This window comes from Apodemus sylvaticus, chromosome 7 (assembly GCF_947179515.1).
Source record: "Apodemus sylvaticus chromosome 7, mApoSyl1.1, whole genome shotgun sequence".
Lineage (NCBI taxonomy): Eukaryota > Metazoa > Chordata > Mammalia > Rodentia > Muridae > Apodemus > Apodemus sylvaticus.
Genome location: NC_067478.1, coordinates 71,292,824 through 71,309,563, shown reverse-complemented (window position 1 = coordinate 71,309,563; position 16,740 = coordinate 71,292,824). Strand labels below are relative to the sequence as shown.

General features: G+C 49.2%; 1 long non-coding RNA gene across 1 annotated transcript; it reads left to right on the top strand.

The window, feature by feature from the left end:
* The first annotated feature begins 1,407 nt into the window (after positions 1 to 1,407).
* LOC127689009 (uncharacterized) lies at positions 1,408 to 6,519 on the top strand. Its single transcript, XR_007978811.1, has 2 exons — positions 1,408 to 2,276; positions 6,360 to 6,519. It is a non-coding gene; the product is annotated as an uncharacterized LOC127689009 (long non-coding RNA).
* Positions 6,520 to 16,740: the final 10,221 nt, after the last annotated feature.

Below are 16,740 nucleotides of genomic sequence, written 5' to 3'. Positions count from 1 at the left end.
CCTCCAGTTCAAGGCTCACAGCTTCAAAAAGTTCCTGTTTCCTGCCCTACCCCAAGCGTCAGAAATGGGGTAGTTTAGGCAGTCTTCCTGCTTGCCCTTCTAACATGAGAAATCTAGGCAATCTACCAGCAGCCCCTACCCCCTCTACAGAAGGCACCTCTTGCTGACACTGATACAGGAGCTGTCTCCTAGCCCTGTCCTCTCCAGAGGCTGCAGTTTGGCCTTCCTTCTTGATAATCTCCTATTAGACCTTCATCCTCTTGTCTCTCTTCATAGCACCTAGCAGAAGGAAAGAATTGGTCCTGAAGTAAACTTAGGTTGACTCACTTCTCCTATGTGCGTGTCTCATCTCTCTAGTACTCTGTTCAGAAGAAACTTGGACTGGCCTCTGTACCCCACACTTATCCCCATGCTCCCCCAAAAGGAGGCTTGCTGCTCACCCACTGCTCCTAAGCACACACTTTCCCCAGCCTGTGCCCTGTGCCCACCTAGACTTTCTGTGTGACTGGTCTGCAGCATGACTCCAGGGCCCCAAGGCGATTCCCGGTTCTGCTTTTATTCAGCTCCTACAACTATTTCTATCTGTTTTGTCCCTCCCAGGTTCATGGGCCTCTGTGCTCTCTCTTCTGTCTGCCCTTGAATTCTCCTCTGCCATATCCAGAGGCAGAATGTCCTGCCTGGAATGAATTGATGTCCATTTGAGCCTCAGCTCTCCGGTCACCTCCCTGGGAAGCATCCTGGGAGGGTCAGGCTCTTCTCTGTGCTGGCGCCATCCTCTCCTGGCTCTCATCTGACACTCTGGCTTGGAAGCCTCTTAAAACAAGCTCAGCACAGTTCTGCTTCTCAAGGAGGGCAAGAGGCGGCCTAACTGGAAGCGTCCTGGGCCTAGTTAGGGTGGACTTGTGGGCACTAAGCCAGAGTGCAGGTCAGTCCTCGCAGTGTTTGAGAGTGAACTTGGGTGGTGCTGACATAGGAAGACAGCAAGGAGGGGCTGTGGGCCTGGAGTGGAGGGAGTGGACCTGCTTAAAGGGGGAGGGGCCTGCTGGAAGGTAGCGCCAACCTGAGAGGGACAAAGTTCTGGGAATGTAAGAGCCCTGAAGGGGGGGTAGGAGAGGGGTCAAATGGAGGCATCTTCTAGGCCCTTCCTAAAGCTAGAACAGGAGTCCTGGAGCCTGGGATGGGAAGGTCACATCCCCACATCCTGTGAGTGGATGAAATCCCAGGAGGACTTGGTCCAGCCCTTGTGAAGAGGCCAGTGGTGAGAAAAGTTGGTGCCAACCAAACTGCAAGCCCATGAGTCCCTTCACCAAAGTGGTGGGCATGGAAGGCAGGAGTGAAGCCAGAGAAGTACCAGAGCAGAGATGAGGGTTTCTGGCTCCCCACATCATAAAGTAAGTAGCTTACAAATATCCATCCGAGACCTACAGTTTCCATAATCTGTACTTGGAGGAAGACCACTGGGCAGTGGCAGTTGGGAAAAGTGGGCTCTTGAGCCGGTAAGTACTGGGTACAAAGTCCAGGCTTTCCTGGACTGCCAGCATGACCTGAGGCACCCATCATCCTGCTTTCAGCTTCAGGTCCCTCCCAAACTGGCTCTTGTGAGGATCAAACAAGGTCCTGTTGATTGGGGAAGGCTGTCTGCCGTCAGCACCCACAGCTCAAGGAAACCTAGAACTGAGCACAAGATGGGTGGGGTCGATGTGTATATGAAGTCTGATTTGCATAGAGAGACTCTGGGCCAGGGGTGAAGGGTGGGCTGGGCCCAGTTCTGTATCTCAACCCTGTACTTAGGAACCAGGACTGTTCCATATCTGAAAACTGCAGGGCTTGCTGCAGAGCGTCTGTGGACACACCCAGCCTCCCCTGCCCCAGCTGTCCCTGGCACTCCTACCTGTGGCCACTGATCTGTATCTACCCCCAGAATGCCACTAAACAGCTAAGTGAGGGAATCAACTACAGTACCTCCCGGAACCCAGGTTACAGCAAGTCTCCACTCTTCCTGGCAGGTGTTCAGACAGACCCACGTAGGAGACAGCAAAGAAGCTTCCTGTCTGCTGGCAGAGAACAGGTGGCAGAACATGAAGCTGGCCAGCCACTGTGTGCAGTGCTAGAGGCCTTGTTGAAACAAGTCCAAATTGTGCAGAAGTGTGAGCACAAGATGAGGTTAAGCCAGGCCTGCTGTGAGTCAATGATCACAAAAAGAAAAGGAGTCTCCCATCCTCTCCCCCAGGTCCTTCTTGCCTACCTGCAGCTCAAAGAAGTCTTCTAAACTGACGGTAAGTTCCCCTTACCAGGATGTAAGCTCCAAGATCCTCGGAGCTCCTATCCACAGCAGGACTCATGTCCTCCGAGTCTGAAGGAGACGAGGGGAGGGGGAGGGGGGAGGACGGAACACCCAGCAGGGAGGCCCTGTTGAACAGGGCTTTCTCATGGCTGTTTGTGGAGCCATGCTTATATTTGGGAGGCATGTGCTAACTGAGGCGAGAAACACTCACTGGCTGGAGACAGAGGAAGAGGCAGGATAGTGCTTCTTTATATAACCAGATAAAGTGGCTATCACCAGAGATAGGGAGGTGACTTTGTAGGCTGAGGCTTTCTGGTAAGGTCACCACCTCTGCTCTCTGCAAGGATATGGGTAAAGCCTCTTGGACTGCCAAGATTTCTAAGTTTTAATGACTCAGAGTCTCAGCCCCATTGATGACTCTCGTAGATCCAACTGCTCTCCACCGGGCCTGGAGAACCCTCAGGACCCAGTGGACAACCCATCTCCTTAGTCTTCCTGCTCTCTGGCATTCCACAATAGAGCCCCTGGTATGGCTGTCCTGGGCTCAGGAGCCCTCTGCAGCTACAAGGGAGAGGTGGTGAACCTCAGATCAGCTAGGGTAGGACTTGCACATCTTGAGCTTGCTCTGTAGTAATAGATAGCAGTAGGGCAGTCTACCTTCCTCCACCCCTCCCTTCCCCAAGCTATGAGCCACACTCCCTTGTGTATAAGCTATGACTCAAGATACCTGACTGGCCATCAGCTGAGCCTGTAACTAGGAATCGGATTTACCCAAGGCTACAGACTCCTGCTTGGCGAGGTGAAGAGGGTGAGCCAGCACTCCACAGCTGCTCTGCAGGCCTGCTGCCTTCAGGGTTATGTCCAGCAGGTGGAATGCTCTCTGGCCCACTTGGAACAGTAGAGGCACCTGCTGTGGGGACCCCAGGAACAACAGGAATGGAAGATGGGAGTCCAGAAAACAAGTGAGGGTGAGGACTTGGAAGAGACAGGAGTGCTGGGGCAGGCAGACGGCCCCTATTGTCTTCCTACTGCAGACAGTGGCAGGGAAAGCTCAGCAGCCTTTGGAGCAGATGTGCTGACAGCCCCTTGGCCCACAGCCTAGCCTAGGGACCTCTAGGGTAGGGATGACTCCAGAGCTCTGCCTCCAAATGGGTGTATGGCAGAGCTCTGCCTCCAGATCTCTCACAGCTTCAACCTTGCCCTGTACTTTTGTCTGACCGTCCATCTTGAAGCAGGACCCAAGGAAGGAGTGCAGTAAGCAGGCTTTAAACCAGGTAGAAGGATACCCTTTTCAGGCTTTCAGCATTCAGTGCAATTTCCCCTGGTCAGATGGAGAAACTGAGGCCAGACTGTAGAAAGAGCTTACATAGGTACACAATTCAAGTTGTAGGGAGGTCCCAGCCACAATGTGTCCCTTGAGTGGGAAAAAGCTCCCAGCATCCTTCACTGTGTATTCAGAGCAAATGTTGAGGCCTGGCCTGCATAGCCAGGAGCTGAGCTGTGGTGATGACATTGCCAGATGCCTCGGGGGCCCAGGAAGAGTCTTCCTGGGAAAAGCTGACATCTCTGCCCTGGCTCTGGAATGGCCTCTGTGAAGGAACATCATCTGATGCTTGTTCAGGTGGGTTAAGACCCCTGGTAGGAGAAATCTGGGTACAGAGTACAGCACATATATACCTGGGGGGCAGAGAAAGAACATCCTGGCCCTATTTCTGGGGACTTCTGAGATTGGGCAAGGGCTACTAAGAACAGGTGAGAAAGAGAGTGACCAGGAGAGACCAACTGGAATAGGCCTTCACACAGTGTAACCTGAGAAAGTTCATCTACACAGCAGTTCCCATAGCTGGCCCACCTCTGCTGGTTGGTAGTTCAAAGCTGTCATGGATGGGCCTGGTACTGTTCTTGTGACCCAATCCCCTAATGAATAAAGGAGCCAATCACTGGGCGAGTTGGCAGGACTTCTGGGTTGGATGGAAGAGAGGAAGCAGGAGAGAGTTAGGTTCTCTTTGGACCTGGGACAGCAGAGAGGTAAGATGTAGCTGCTTGAGTTTCCTAGGAGGTATCATGAGTGATCCACCAGACAGATCAGATTTTAATAAGTTTTACAAGATTAGGTTTTAGTTGTTGTGCCCAGTGATTGAGTTACTGCTGTTTCTGAACTAAGTTTATGCTGCATTTTCCTTCATGTAGCTCGTTTGGATTCAGAGAGAAAGGTACAGCAGCCAAGCGTGGGTTTACCTGACACTGGGTTGGTATGGTAGCGACTCACCAGTGGGAACCTAGCAAGCTGGGTGGAGAGACTGGAGTTCAGAGTCAGAATCTCTGTGCAATAACAAGTCGGCCATTGCCCACCAATGCATAGCCGGCCAGGGCACCAGGGCAGAGGCATAAGGGAGTGAACGTGTCCAGTCATTTCTTTTCTAATATTTCCCAACACAAAGCTGGCCTAAAGTGGTAGTTGGTCCACGGAAATGTCTCTGCAGCTGGAATGGTGGCACTACAGTACCTGGAAAGGTTGGTGTGATTTGAATAAGAATGGCCCCCAAAGGCTCCAATATCTGAATGCTTAGTCACCAGGTAACGGCCTGGTCTGAAAGGATTAGAAGGACTAGGAGGAGCTGGAGAGATGGCTCAGCAAGTAAGGGCACTGACTGTTCTTTCTAAGTCCTGAGTTCAATTCCCAGCAACCACATGGTTGCTCACAACCATCTGTAATGGGATTGGATGTCCTCTAGTGTGTCTGAAGACAGCTGCAGTGTACTCATATACATGAAATAAATAAACCTCATTTTTTGGATTTGGTTTTTTCTTTTTTCTTTTCTTTTCTTTTCTTTTCTTTTCTTTCTTCCTTTCTTTTTTTTTTTTTTTTTTTTTTTTTGAGACGGGGTTTCTCTGTGTAGCTCTAGCTGTCCTGGAACTCACTCTGTAGACCAGGCTGGCCTCCAACTCAGAAATACCCCACCACCACCGGCTAAATAAATCTTTTTTTTTTTTTTTTTTTTTTTTTTTTGGTTTTTCGAGACAGGGTTTTTCTCTGTAGCCCTGGCTGTCCTGGAACTCACTCTGTAGACCAGGCTGGCCTCCAACTCAGAAATCTGCATGCCTCTGCCTCCCAAGTGCTGGGATTACAGGCGTGTGCCAACACGCCCGGTTTAAATAAATTTTTAAAAAAATAAATAAATAAAGGATTAGGAAATGTAGCCTTGTTGGAGTAGGTGTGACCTTGTTTGAGGAAGTGTGTGGCTGGGGTTGGGCTTTGAGGTTTCAAAATTTAGGCCAGGCCTAAGAGCTAATGCTGGGCTCTCTCTCTCTCTGTCTTTCTCTGTTTTCTCTGCCTCTGCCTCCTCTCCTCTCTCTTCTCTCTTCTCTCTCTTCTCTCTCTTCTCTCTCTTTCTCTCTCTTTCTCTCTCTCTCTCTGCCTCCTCTCTGTTCTCTTTCTCTCTCACTCTCTCTCTGGATCAGGATGTAGCTCTCAGATACTTCTCCAGCATCATGCCTGCCTGTCTGCTACCATGCTCTCTGCCATGATGATGATAGACTATGCATCTAAAATTGTAAGCAAGCCCCCCAGTTAAGTGTTATCTTTCATCAGAGTTGTCTTGGTCATGATGTCTCTTTCAGCAATAGAACAATGACTAAAATAGTTGGGTTCCCAAGACAGAATGGCTCAAGAATTCAGGGAAGAGGGGACTGCATGGGTAAATCTGTCAGGACTGAGCCACTATTCTGAGTGTGCTAGATTCTTCCTAGGTAAACAAGAGACTGAAGTGAGTTGGGCCAGAGCCACAGACTACCAAGGGCCTTCTTGGAGCAGCTATAAGGCAAGCGGACAGTGTTAGAGAGCCAGGCTCAGGCCCTGTACTAAGCACTCCCATAATTCTAGTACTTAGAAGGTGGAGGCAGAAGGGTCAGGAATTCAAGGCTATCCTCACTACACAATGAGACTGAGGCCATCTGGACTAGAGGGGACCTTGTATTAAAGAACTGAGGAGGGAACTTCTATCTCCACTACTCATGACTACACCCAGAGGAAGAGGTCTGGGTAATGTTGGAGTTAAGTCTCGGTTCTGTGCAGGGCAATATGAAGAAGATACCTGCTCAACTCAAGATGTGTGGAAACTAGAGTGCCAGAACAGAAGACTTCTAAGTGTGCGGGAAGACACAACAGAGACTTTACTGTCCATCTAACAGTAAATGCCATCTATCTTTGCAAGAATAAAGGCCCACACAGAGTCCAGAGTGCTTCATTTATCTACACACCTCAGTTTCTGGGAGTTACCGGTTTCCCTCAGGAGGGAGCTAGAGGAGGAGTCACCTCCCTGGTTGTATCGTGAGGAGGCAGCTGACTATTGGGGGCATTCCAGCACCAGGTGACAGTTGCTCTGATATAGATAGATGCATAGATAAATACATAGATACAAGCATAGATACATAGATGACTCCGGTAGGGCGTTGGTGGCACACGCCTTTAATCCCAGCACTTGGGAGGCAGAGGCAGGCAGATTTCTGAGTTCAAGGCCAGCCTGGTCTACAGAGTGAGTTCCAGGACAGCCAGGGCTGTACAGAGAAACCCTGTCTCAAAAAACAAACAAACAAAACAAACAAACAAACATAGATGGCTCCAGAGGCAGAGTGGGGTCTGGCCTTCTCAGGTGGGGCTGCCTCTACTCCTGCTCTCCATTCTCTTCCTAACTGCAAGCTAATGAGGTTCTCCCCCTAGCTGAATCCTATGCCTTCTTGAGTTCCCATCCATTCAGTATGTACTACATACCTGGGCTTCTATTGTACAGAACCTATGTCAAGCCTGTTTCTTGTCCCCAAATCACACGACTTAGGGGTACACAGGTCAAGAAACATAGGACTACACTTTAGAGGGCTCAACCAGGGGCTGGACAACAGATAGAAAGACGCTCTCTAAAGAAGGGAGTTCTATACTGCTCACCTGTAGTGACAGTTTGATAATTCTGGAATTTTGGCTTATTTTAAAAACAGAAATGTTATAAAAATGTGCTTTTGTTTTAATCCCAGGTGTGGGGATGTCTGCAGCAGCTTGGACTGTCTGCAGCAGCTGACTATGATGTGCCTCATGCTCTAGTGGAGACAAGGCTCTCCCAGCTGAAGATAGTTTCTGTGATTGTGTGGCATTTGGAATTCTGGGAACTTTTTAGAGGATATATAAATGCTAGAGCCCTGATAGGCAGCGTTGGTGGCTGTTGATTGTTGGGTGGGGGTTGTGGTTTGCTAGTAGCCATGGTCAAAGAAGAAACAGAAGAAATTAGATTCACTGATCTATCTATCTATCTATCTATCTATCTATCTATCTATCTATCTATCTATCTATCTATCTATCTATCTCTGTCTCTCTCGCCTGTCTCTTCCCTCTATCCTTCTTTCTCTCCTATCTAGTGATAGGGGGTGAAACTTGGGGATAAAATGTGGAAAAAGAGGAGCCTACAAAGTAGCAGACTAGCTACCCTGACCCCTCCCTGAAATTTGCCTGGGTATTTTCCAGGAAGAAATCTTAAATACAAGATGTTTCAGAAAGAGAAAGCAACACATCCAAAGGCCCAGAAAAGAGCACACTGGGCGGGAGCTTGTCAGTGACCTCTGACCCAGGCTGGGCATAAACAGACACCTGCTAGCTCAAGATAAGGAACCGAGGACAAAGTAAGGATACCACCCAAGTCCAATTTGGTGAAAGCTTTGAGTTTGCTGGGGTTCCTTACAGGTATATGAATGAGGGGTGATTCTCAAGAGAAGGAAGGACACCCACTGTGTCAACGAGAGCCCACCCCACCTTCTTGAAAGCTGGAAACCTGGATTTCATTGCACAACTCACAGGCGGCTCAGCTGACAGTCTTCCAAACAGTGCTACCACAAGCTCGAGGAGAGAGACCCTAGCACATCTGTCTCAGGGACTTCCGAGACTTTTTGAGTTGCTTACTTCCTGAGTCTTAACCTCTGTAGAGAGAATATCTTGTTTGTATGGCCGTGGCACCTGTCAATAATAAATCTGGGGCTGGAGAGATGGCTTAAAGGTTAAGAGCACTGGTTGCTCTTCCAAAGGTCCTGAGTTCAATTCCCAGCAACCACATGGTGGCTCACAGCCATCTACAATGAGATCCACTGCCCTCTTCTGGCTTTCAAGCATACATGCAGGCAGAACACTATACATAATAAATAATAAAAAAAAAAATCTGGTGACCTATTGCTTAGGTAGAATATAGGAGGGGGACATCTGGGAGGAGGAATAATTCTGGGAAAACCAGGAGAGAGCTCTGGCCAGGAAGATGTGAGGGGATGGACACATGGTACCCGAGCACAGGGAACAAGCCATGTGACAGAATGGAGGCTAAAATAATGAGATATTTTAAGTTAGATCTTGTCAGAGAAGAGCCTAGCTACATGGCCAAGGTATAGGTAAATATATTTTGAGTCTGCATCTTATTTCTGGGAGCATGGGACTGGGAGGAAGAACCAAGCCCTAACTTTTACAAACCCCTTTTAGAACTTCCTGAGTCTTAATGAGGTTCTTCCAAGATGGAATGTTTTATCTCTAGGGAAATTGCTACACAACAACTGAAGAGACGGCTCATGAGAGAACAGCATCTAAACAAACCTAACCAAGTTCCATCCCTGCAACCAGCTTAAAGGTGGGCGGAGAGAATGGATTTCATAATGTTGTTCTCTAGCCTCTGCATGTGCACAGACACAAATAAATAATACCTGTCCTAAATGAGGTGAGGGGTTACTGTGGGAGGTGGCATGCCAACCAGATCAAGGGCTCAGGTGCCTTAGGCCCTGACACCCCCACCCCCATCCCTTGACTCCAGTCCCAGCACAGTAGCCACCTCCTGGCAACCTTTCTTTGATCTTAGGGCAAATAAAGGTATGAACAGACTGAAGCGTGCATGCATGATCCCACAGACACATCACATATGAACACTCTCCCAGCAGTGTGTACACATAGCAAGACGCAGATACCAACAAGTGACATCACAAGGGAGCCCTGGTGATACAATATTATATGGGTAGGGATGGATTCTACACAGAGACACAGGCCTCTGCTTAGGCTGGCCTGTTAATATGGCTGGAAGGGAGAAGAGACTGACCAAGGACTCACCTATGAACAGGTGCGTATCCCAGCTCTGGCAAAAGTGGCATAGAATGTGCACTCCAGTTCCTAGAGCCCTGAGGCGTGTGGTCCATGAATCATGAACCAAGCTTACCACAGTACTCTTTACCAGGTAGAGGCTCTACTAGATAGAACAGCAGTTGGTCAGGGGCTGGATGCAGCTTGTGCTGTGCCATCTGAATGGCACATCCTCCAACAAGTTCTGCCTTCTAATTCTTTTCCTGGCTTCAAGCTCCTTCGACCCCACCTGGCTCTTAGTCTCTACCTCAGACTGTCCTTAATCCCAGGAGTGTCTCACTGCTTAAGGCAGAGATGAGAAATGTGAACACTAGTTTGAAATCCTGGCTCCATATTACCTGTGTGACCTTAAGTCACTGGTACTCACTTCTCTGAGCCTCAGCCATAAAAATGAGAACAATTGTCCTCTCATCTCCTGGTTACATATATAGCTAATTATTACATGCATCTTGGGCTGTAAGTATGGCCACACGAAGAGAGAAAGTTCCCTTTGAAGTCAGGATTATTGTGGCTGGAGAGATAGCTCAGTGATTAAGAGCACTGACTGCTCTTCCAGAGGTGCTGAGTTCAATTCCCAGCAACCACATGATGGCTCACAACCATCTGTAATGGGATCCGATGCCTTCTTCTGGTGTCTCTGAAAGCAGCAATAGTGTACTCACATACATAAATACATCTATGGAAATCAGTATTATCTATAGTCACAAGAGCTGCCCACACGGGAACCCAATTCTTGCTCCCCCATGTTTTAGTTTGCTAGCTAGCCTTAACCTCAGGCTAAAACAGTTCTGCAGGCTGGAATTTGAGTGGCAGACCCTGCTGCAGGGTCACTACTATAGGCCGTAGGCTCTACTGGCTCCTGCAGCCTCTGCCATTGCTGTCACCGGGTCCCTGCCTGCACATCCATGGGCCCCCAGGCCATTCCTGCATCTGAAGAGGAAAGAGGTTTATCTTTTCTGTAAAGATCATGGTCACATGGGTTAGGACCTAGTTCAGGAGCCTCCTTTTAATCTGGTTAAAATCTCCAAATATGGTCATATCTTGAGGTGCAGAAGACTGCAAAAATCCTTTTTTTGGGATGCAGCTCACACAACACCCCCACCTTGCTTCCTGCTACTTTCTTGTTGGGTGGGCGGGTGTGACTTAGCATCTCAGGAACCAACCAATCTGTTTCGTTTGTCTCCTTACATGACCCAGGGAGGATTACAGCTGCCAAGAGGCCCCAGTGTTCAGAGGATGGTGGAGGGCACTGCTCAGGACACCTATCTCCTCCACAGACAAGCCGTGAGGGCCGGCAGGGATATGCTACAGAGTCGGGCCCTTTGCAGTGGGGCCCTGCTCAGCCTCAAGGGAGAGATGAGGGCCTGGGAGGAGGGTGCAGTTTGCCCCTCCCAGGAGGCCAACTGGAGCAGGACACAGGAACTGGGGATAGGACAATCAGATGAATGCTGAGGTGAGACTTAGAGGAGCTAGGAACAGCTGGAGGATAGCCCCCATGAGATCAGGCCCTCAATGGACCCTTCCTGAGGACCCCCAGAGCTCTTGCAAAACAGTGAGAGGTACAGGCGCTGTCAGTCACTAGCACCCCTTTCCCTGTGGAGCCTCCTCTTTCTGTATAATGGGTCCAAATTCCCTGTCCAGGCACCTGCCGTTCGTGGGCATTCAGACCCCAAGAGTATATAGGGCTTCCAGCGCTGCATAGCTACTCCGTTCTAAGAGTAGATCCAGGCATGGGCAGATGTATGGTGACTACATGTATGAGGGCAGGGCCAGGGTTTGGCTGCTGGTGGTACTGGAACCTAGTGTCAACTGCTAAATTGAGAATTGGCCCCTTGGTCAGTGTAGCCTGAGCTTACACCCAAGGACAGGATATGAGAACCTAAACAACTGGCCAGTTAAAAGGGAAGGCAGCAGTTCCTGCAGCAGCCCAGGTGTTCCTGTGTTTTCAGCACCTGCCCCTTTCCAGAGGTAGACCTCTGCAGAGGTTCCAGGCCAATTCCCGGAGTCCTACGGAAATCTGGGCCCCAGTTTGGCTTCTCTTTGGGGATCACTCAGGTGTTTCTCTCATGCAGGCACTAGCTGTGCCCCACTCCCTCAGCCTGTGGTAACCACCGTGGACTTGACCTTGGATCTACTAGACATCATGAATTCCATAAAATCCTGGTCTCAGCTCTACTGCTGGCTGGGCCCCATGCTGTGTCTCCAGGGCTCAGATACCTACTGTGGGTCCACCGGGAACAGTATTTAAGGGACTTTAAAGAGCTGGAGCACTTGGATATACCGTAATCTCCTTAACTTTACAGAGTATGGCCTGTTTCACACTAGAGTGGACTACTAGCTATGGCTGGACCTAATGGTGGGCAGAATGGAGTGGAGACAAGGGACAGGCCAGTCCCAGTGGTTGCTTTGCATCCCAGCACCCAGCAGGCTAGAGAGGAGCTAGAGTCTACACGATAGGCTCCAGCAGAGGCCATCGGCAGAGCTTAGTAGGACAGGCTGGTGTGGGCTTCCACAATCACCTTTACAGATGCTAGTTGACCCCAGGTTTTCTAAACACATTCTCTTAAACTCCAAACTGGCGCAGGTCCTAGGGGTAGGACCTGGGTACAGGACACAGCCCTGGTCTCCCTCTGCCCTGTGCAATGAGTCCTCTAAGGCTACACTGGGCCCTTGTTTCTAGGAATTGGAGGAGCTAAACACCAGAAGTCCTGGTAGGGTCCAGGCTGGAGGTAAGCCACAGAGGTTGGGGAAGTATATGGAGTGAACAGTGGGGTCTCCTCACAGGGCCACGCATTCTTTCCAGACCCAGAACCAATTTGCTCTGCCCTCACATCTCCTCAGGGGCTCAGGATGGGCCAGGCAGCTTACAGCTGTCAGGGAAGACCCATCTGCCAGAGGGTTCTCGAGGGAGCCTGTGGAGGGGGCTGGGAGGACCTAACATGAGGAAAAGAATGACTTCAGGGATTCCTAGCCATTGTTAGGGCATATATCTGTGGTTATTTTGGGACTTTAGTGAAAGGGACGCTTTTATTTTATTTATTTATTTATTTATTTATTTATTTATTTATTTTTATTTTTTGGAGACAGGCTGGCGTGAAACTCAGAAATCCATCTGCTTCTGCCTCCCGAGTGCTGGGATAAAAGGTGTGCACCACCACTGCCCAGTGAAAGGGAAGCTTTGAGTGAAGCACTGAACATTCTTTCTGCCTCATGTCTAGGTAACTGTGTGTCTCCTGGTCTCTTGGTGTCAGCCTCTGCTCCTAGGTTCCAATCCCATCCCTGGAGACCAGTAGAGCACCTGAAGACAACTGAGAGTCAGGGGACAAGCCCAGGCTCTGTAAAACTAGCCCTGAGCACTGGGACTGTCACAGCCGTGCTCTGGAAGCTCCAGAGACCCAGGTTAGCCCTGCCCACTTTTAGAAGATAAGTAGACCCGGCATAGGGGCCTGGACACACAGAGGAACACGGATTCCTTGGGGAACATGCTTTATGACTATGGCGTGGGAGGTAGCTACAGCCAGAGATCTGTTAAAACCCTGTCCTTATCCTCTCTCTGCTATGGGGCCTAAAAATGCCTGCATTAACCTGACTGCTGACTCTTGGTAGATGAGGCCTTGTGCGTGTCCTTCTCCAGGTGGATCTTGTGGCTTGGCAAGCTACGAACAGATGTAATCAGCTAGAGGTGCCAAGATCCACATCTGGCTTCATGTGCCTGCTACCACAGGAATGGCAGCAGTGACCCTGCCTCCTGCTGGGGAAGCCCTTGAGTCCTGGCTTTAGAGACTCAGTCCTGTTTCCTGTTGCCTCACGCAGCTGCATAATCTCCCTTCTAGCAGGAAGACTGCTAGGAAAGTAGCTTGCCCCAGATCACACAGCTAAACCCTTGGTCTCTTAATCTGTCTCAGAAAGGTGTTTGCTCTCATCTGGTTGGCATGAGCATCCTCAGCAGCCACAGGCAAGGTAAGTTTGGGATCTGCATCTCCCTCAGCTAGTCCAGCTGTGCTGGCTATTTTTATGTCAGCATGAAACAGTATATAGTCATCAGAAAGGAAGGATCCTCAATTGAGAAAATGTCTTCATAAGACTGGGCTGCAGGCAATCATGTGGGGCATTTTCTTAAATGGTTATTGATGGGAAGATGGGTAGCCCATTGTGAGTGGTGCTAGCCCTGGGCTGGTGGTCCTGGGTTCTGTAAGGAAACAGGCCATAGAGCAAGCCACAGGAACAAGGCAACGAGCAGCGCTCTCCCATTGCTTCTGCCTCGGCTCCTGCCTCCAGGTTTTTGCCCTGTTTGAGTTTCTGTCCTGATTTCTTCCAGTGATGAAGAGTGATACAGAAGTGTAAACTGAATTAACCCTTTCCTTCCCAAATTGCTTTTGGTTATGGTGTTTCATCAGCAATAGCAAACCTAATTAAGAGTAGAAACAGGATAAACTAGCACCAGAATAAACTGGTACCAGGATAATAAATATGTGTGATTGTCACAGAGCTGACCATGTTTGGGGGAGGATTATGGAAGGACTTTGGAATGTTTGGGCTAGAAAAAGCCATTGAGTGTTGAAAACTTAGTGGGATGTTCTTTAGGAGCTGGGAAGATAAAAATGTTGGTCACTTAGATGATGGAGGCCTGGTTTGTGAGGTTTCAGAGGGAAGCAATGACTCTACCGGGCCACTTCTGTGATGTCTATGGTGTCTGGTCAGGTGGGGCTGAAGAGTGATTAACAAGAGGCCGGCATCATGGAAGTGAGACCTTTTACTTTACAGAGACAATTGATGCGGCTCAGCTGGAGCTGAGCATTAGCTGTGATTGAGACCAGCATCACTGAGGTGAAACCTCTGGGAAGTGCTTCCTGAGAGTCAGCCCTCAGAACCTGTGTCCCGAGGTTGCTAAGGCTATACCTCGTACTGGCAACCAAACTTGGTAGTAAGAGCCAACAGCTGGCACTGGTTTTGAAGGCATGGGGAGCAGCTGAGGCTTGGCACTGAGGGGTCAGGAGAGGCTATTGGTGAAAGTGCAGCACAGCTGCAGCAGACCCCAGCATCTTGGAGAATCCAGTACTACGGAACGACCACCAAAGACAGCAGCAGAGAGCGAAGCCCACCAGAGCCTAGAGGGCAAGCTCTGTATACTGCAGAGGGTAGAGTCAGAGAGGTGACCGAAGCCCTTTGGAAGAGTCCAGAAGATTGTGAATAGATCCCAGACATTTGACACTGAATCACAGTTGGAGCTTGGCTTGGCTTTGATCTGATTGTGACTGTGTCCTAATTCTTTCTCCTCAAAGGGAGAAAATATTAATTTTGTTATTTTATTTGATAGGAGCCCACAGTTTGAGAGATTGAAAATTTTTTAATGATTTATTTATTTTTACTTTATGTGTAAATATCGGTGGGTATTTCACCTGCACATATGTCTATGTGAGGGTGTCAGATCCTCTGGAACTGGAGTTACAGACTCTTGCAAGCTGCCATGTGGGTGCTGGGATCTGAACCCAGGCCCTCTGGAAGAGCAGTCAGTACTCATAACTGCTGACCCACCTCTCCAGCCTTAAAAGAGACTGAATTTTAAAAGATATTTTAGATTTTTAAAAGAGACTTTGGATTTTTAAATAGAATTTTAAAATGTTTGAATTCGTGAAGACTGTCAGACTTTTAAGACTTGGAATGTTTTATATAGTGATGTTCATATTAATGTGTGCTCTTAGGGGTGAACAAGAAGGGGAAAAGTCACAGCTTAACAATGATGTGTTTGTGTGTCAAGGAGTCAGTTGTGCTGGCTAGCTTTATTTCAACTTGCCACAAGCTAGAGTCATCAGAAAGGAAGGAGCTTTGGTTGACAACATGCCTCCATGAGATCAGGCTGAAGACAAGCCTGTAGGGCATTTTCTTAATTAGTAGTTGATCAGGAGAGGATCCAGCCCGTGGGTGGTGCCATCCCTGGCCTGCTGGTCCTGGAGTTCTATAAGAAGGCAGACTGCACAAGCCCTGAGGGCTCAGTCAGTGAGCAGCATTGGCCTGTGCGTTAGCCTCTGCCCTCAGGTTCCTGCCCGCTTTGAGTTCCTTCCCTGACTTCCTTTCATGATCAACAACGAAGTGGAAGTGGTATCTGAATAAACCCTTTCCTTTCCAATTAGCTTTTGGTCATGGTGCTGCTTCACAGCAATAGAAACCCTAAGACTGTTAGGGTCCAAGAACCACCAAAGAATGAGATCCCGGACTCGGATAGCATGCAGAAGCAAAGAGCGAACCACTTCAGCTGAACTTCCTGCATGCAGGGGTCTCCCCAGTTGGGATTGGAGACCTCTGGGTAGACTCCCAGGCCCAGCTTTTAAGGTCAGTTAGGGGAACTCCAGGGAGAGGGGTGTGCCCTTTTACCTCGATGGGTTAGCTCTGTTTCTAGGGGTCTGACTGATTCTACAATTGTTAGGCTCTGGAGACTTTCAGGGGATGATGGTGGTGTTTACTCATTCTAGCTTCCTCTTCTTTCTTTAGGCCAGATGGCAAGGTGTCTTTAGATTTGGCTGCCCACAGGTTCCTGGATCTGGGTTCTCATTTCTGGGAAACAGAAACTTAGGTCTTGTCTCCTAACCTGCCAGTTTGCAGCCTGTCATGGAGTCAGCCTGGCTCTGGCTAACACCAGAGTCTCCTCAAGCCCTTGGCCATTCTTTTCCTAGATATCCTTTCCCACCCTGCCATGTGACTTCCGCTCAAATCCATATCAGCAGGGGTCTACAGAGTCAGCCATGGCACCTGCTTGCTTCTCTGCTGAGTTTCCTGAGACTCTAACCCAACTTTTTAAAATCTACGCAGTCTATCTGATTGTGGACCCCTTCCTGAATTGCTGGATGTTCAGTGAGAATAAAAATTGGGAATCTGCCAACTGCTCAACTTCCCTACATAGAGAGAGATGGATTTTGGCGAGAGCAGATTATTTCTCAGGAAGTAGATTTGATGGAGAGATTATGGACAGGTCAAGGGGGCCTCACACATTGAGGAGACATCTAGTTGACCTCTGGGGTGATCTATAGCAGGAGGGGGCACCATTCATAGACGAAGCATCCTGGGCCTTTCCCTCCCCTAGCCCCAGCCTTTAGCTTTCTTACAACCCCAGCTCCTCTTTGTCTCAGTGGCTCCAGTGTAGGGAAGGCCACTAGCTTGTTAAAACTGCCTGCCTCTCGCCATCTCTGCCTTCTAACCTTTTGAGGTGTGGGGCCTTGTTCTGTAGCCTGGGCTGGTCTCAAGTTCCTGGGTTTAAATGCTCCTCCTCCTCCAGCCCCTTCAACTGCTGACACTACAGACATATGCC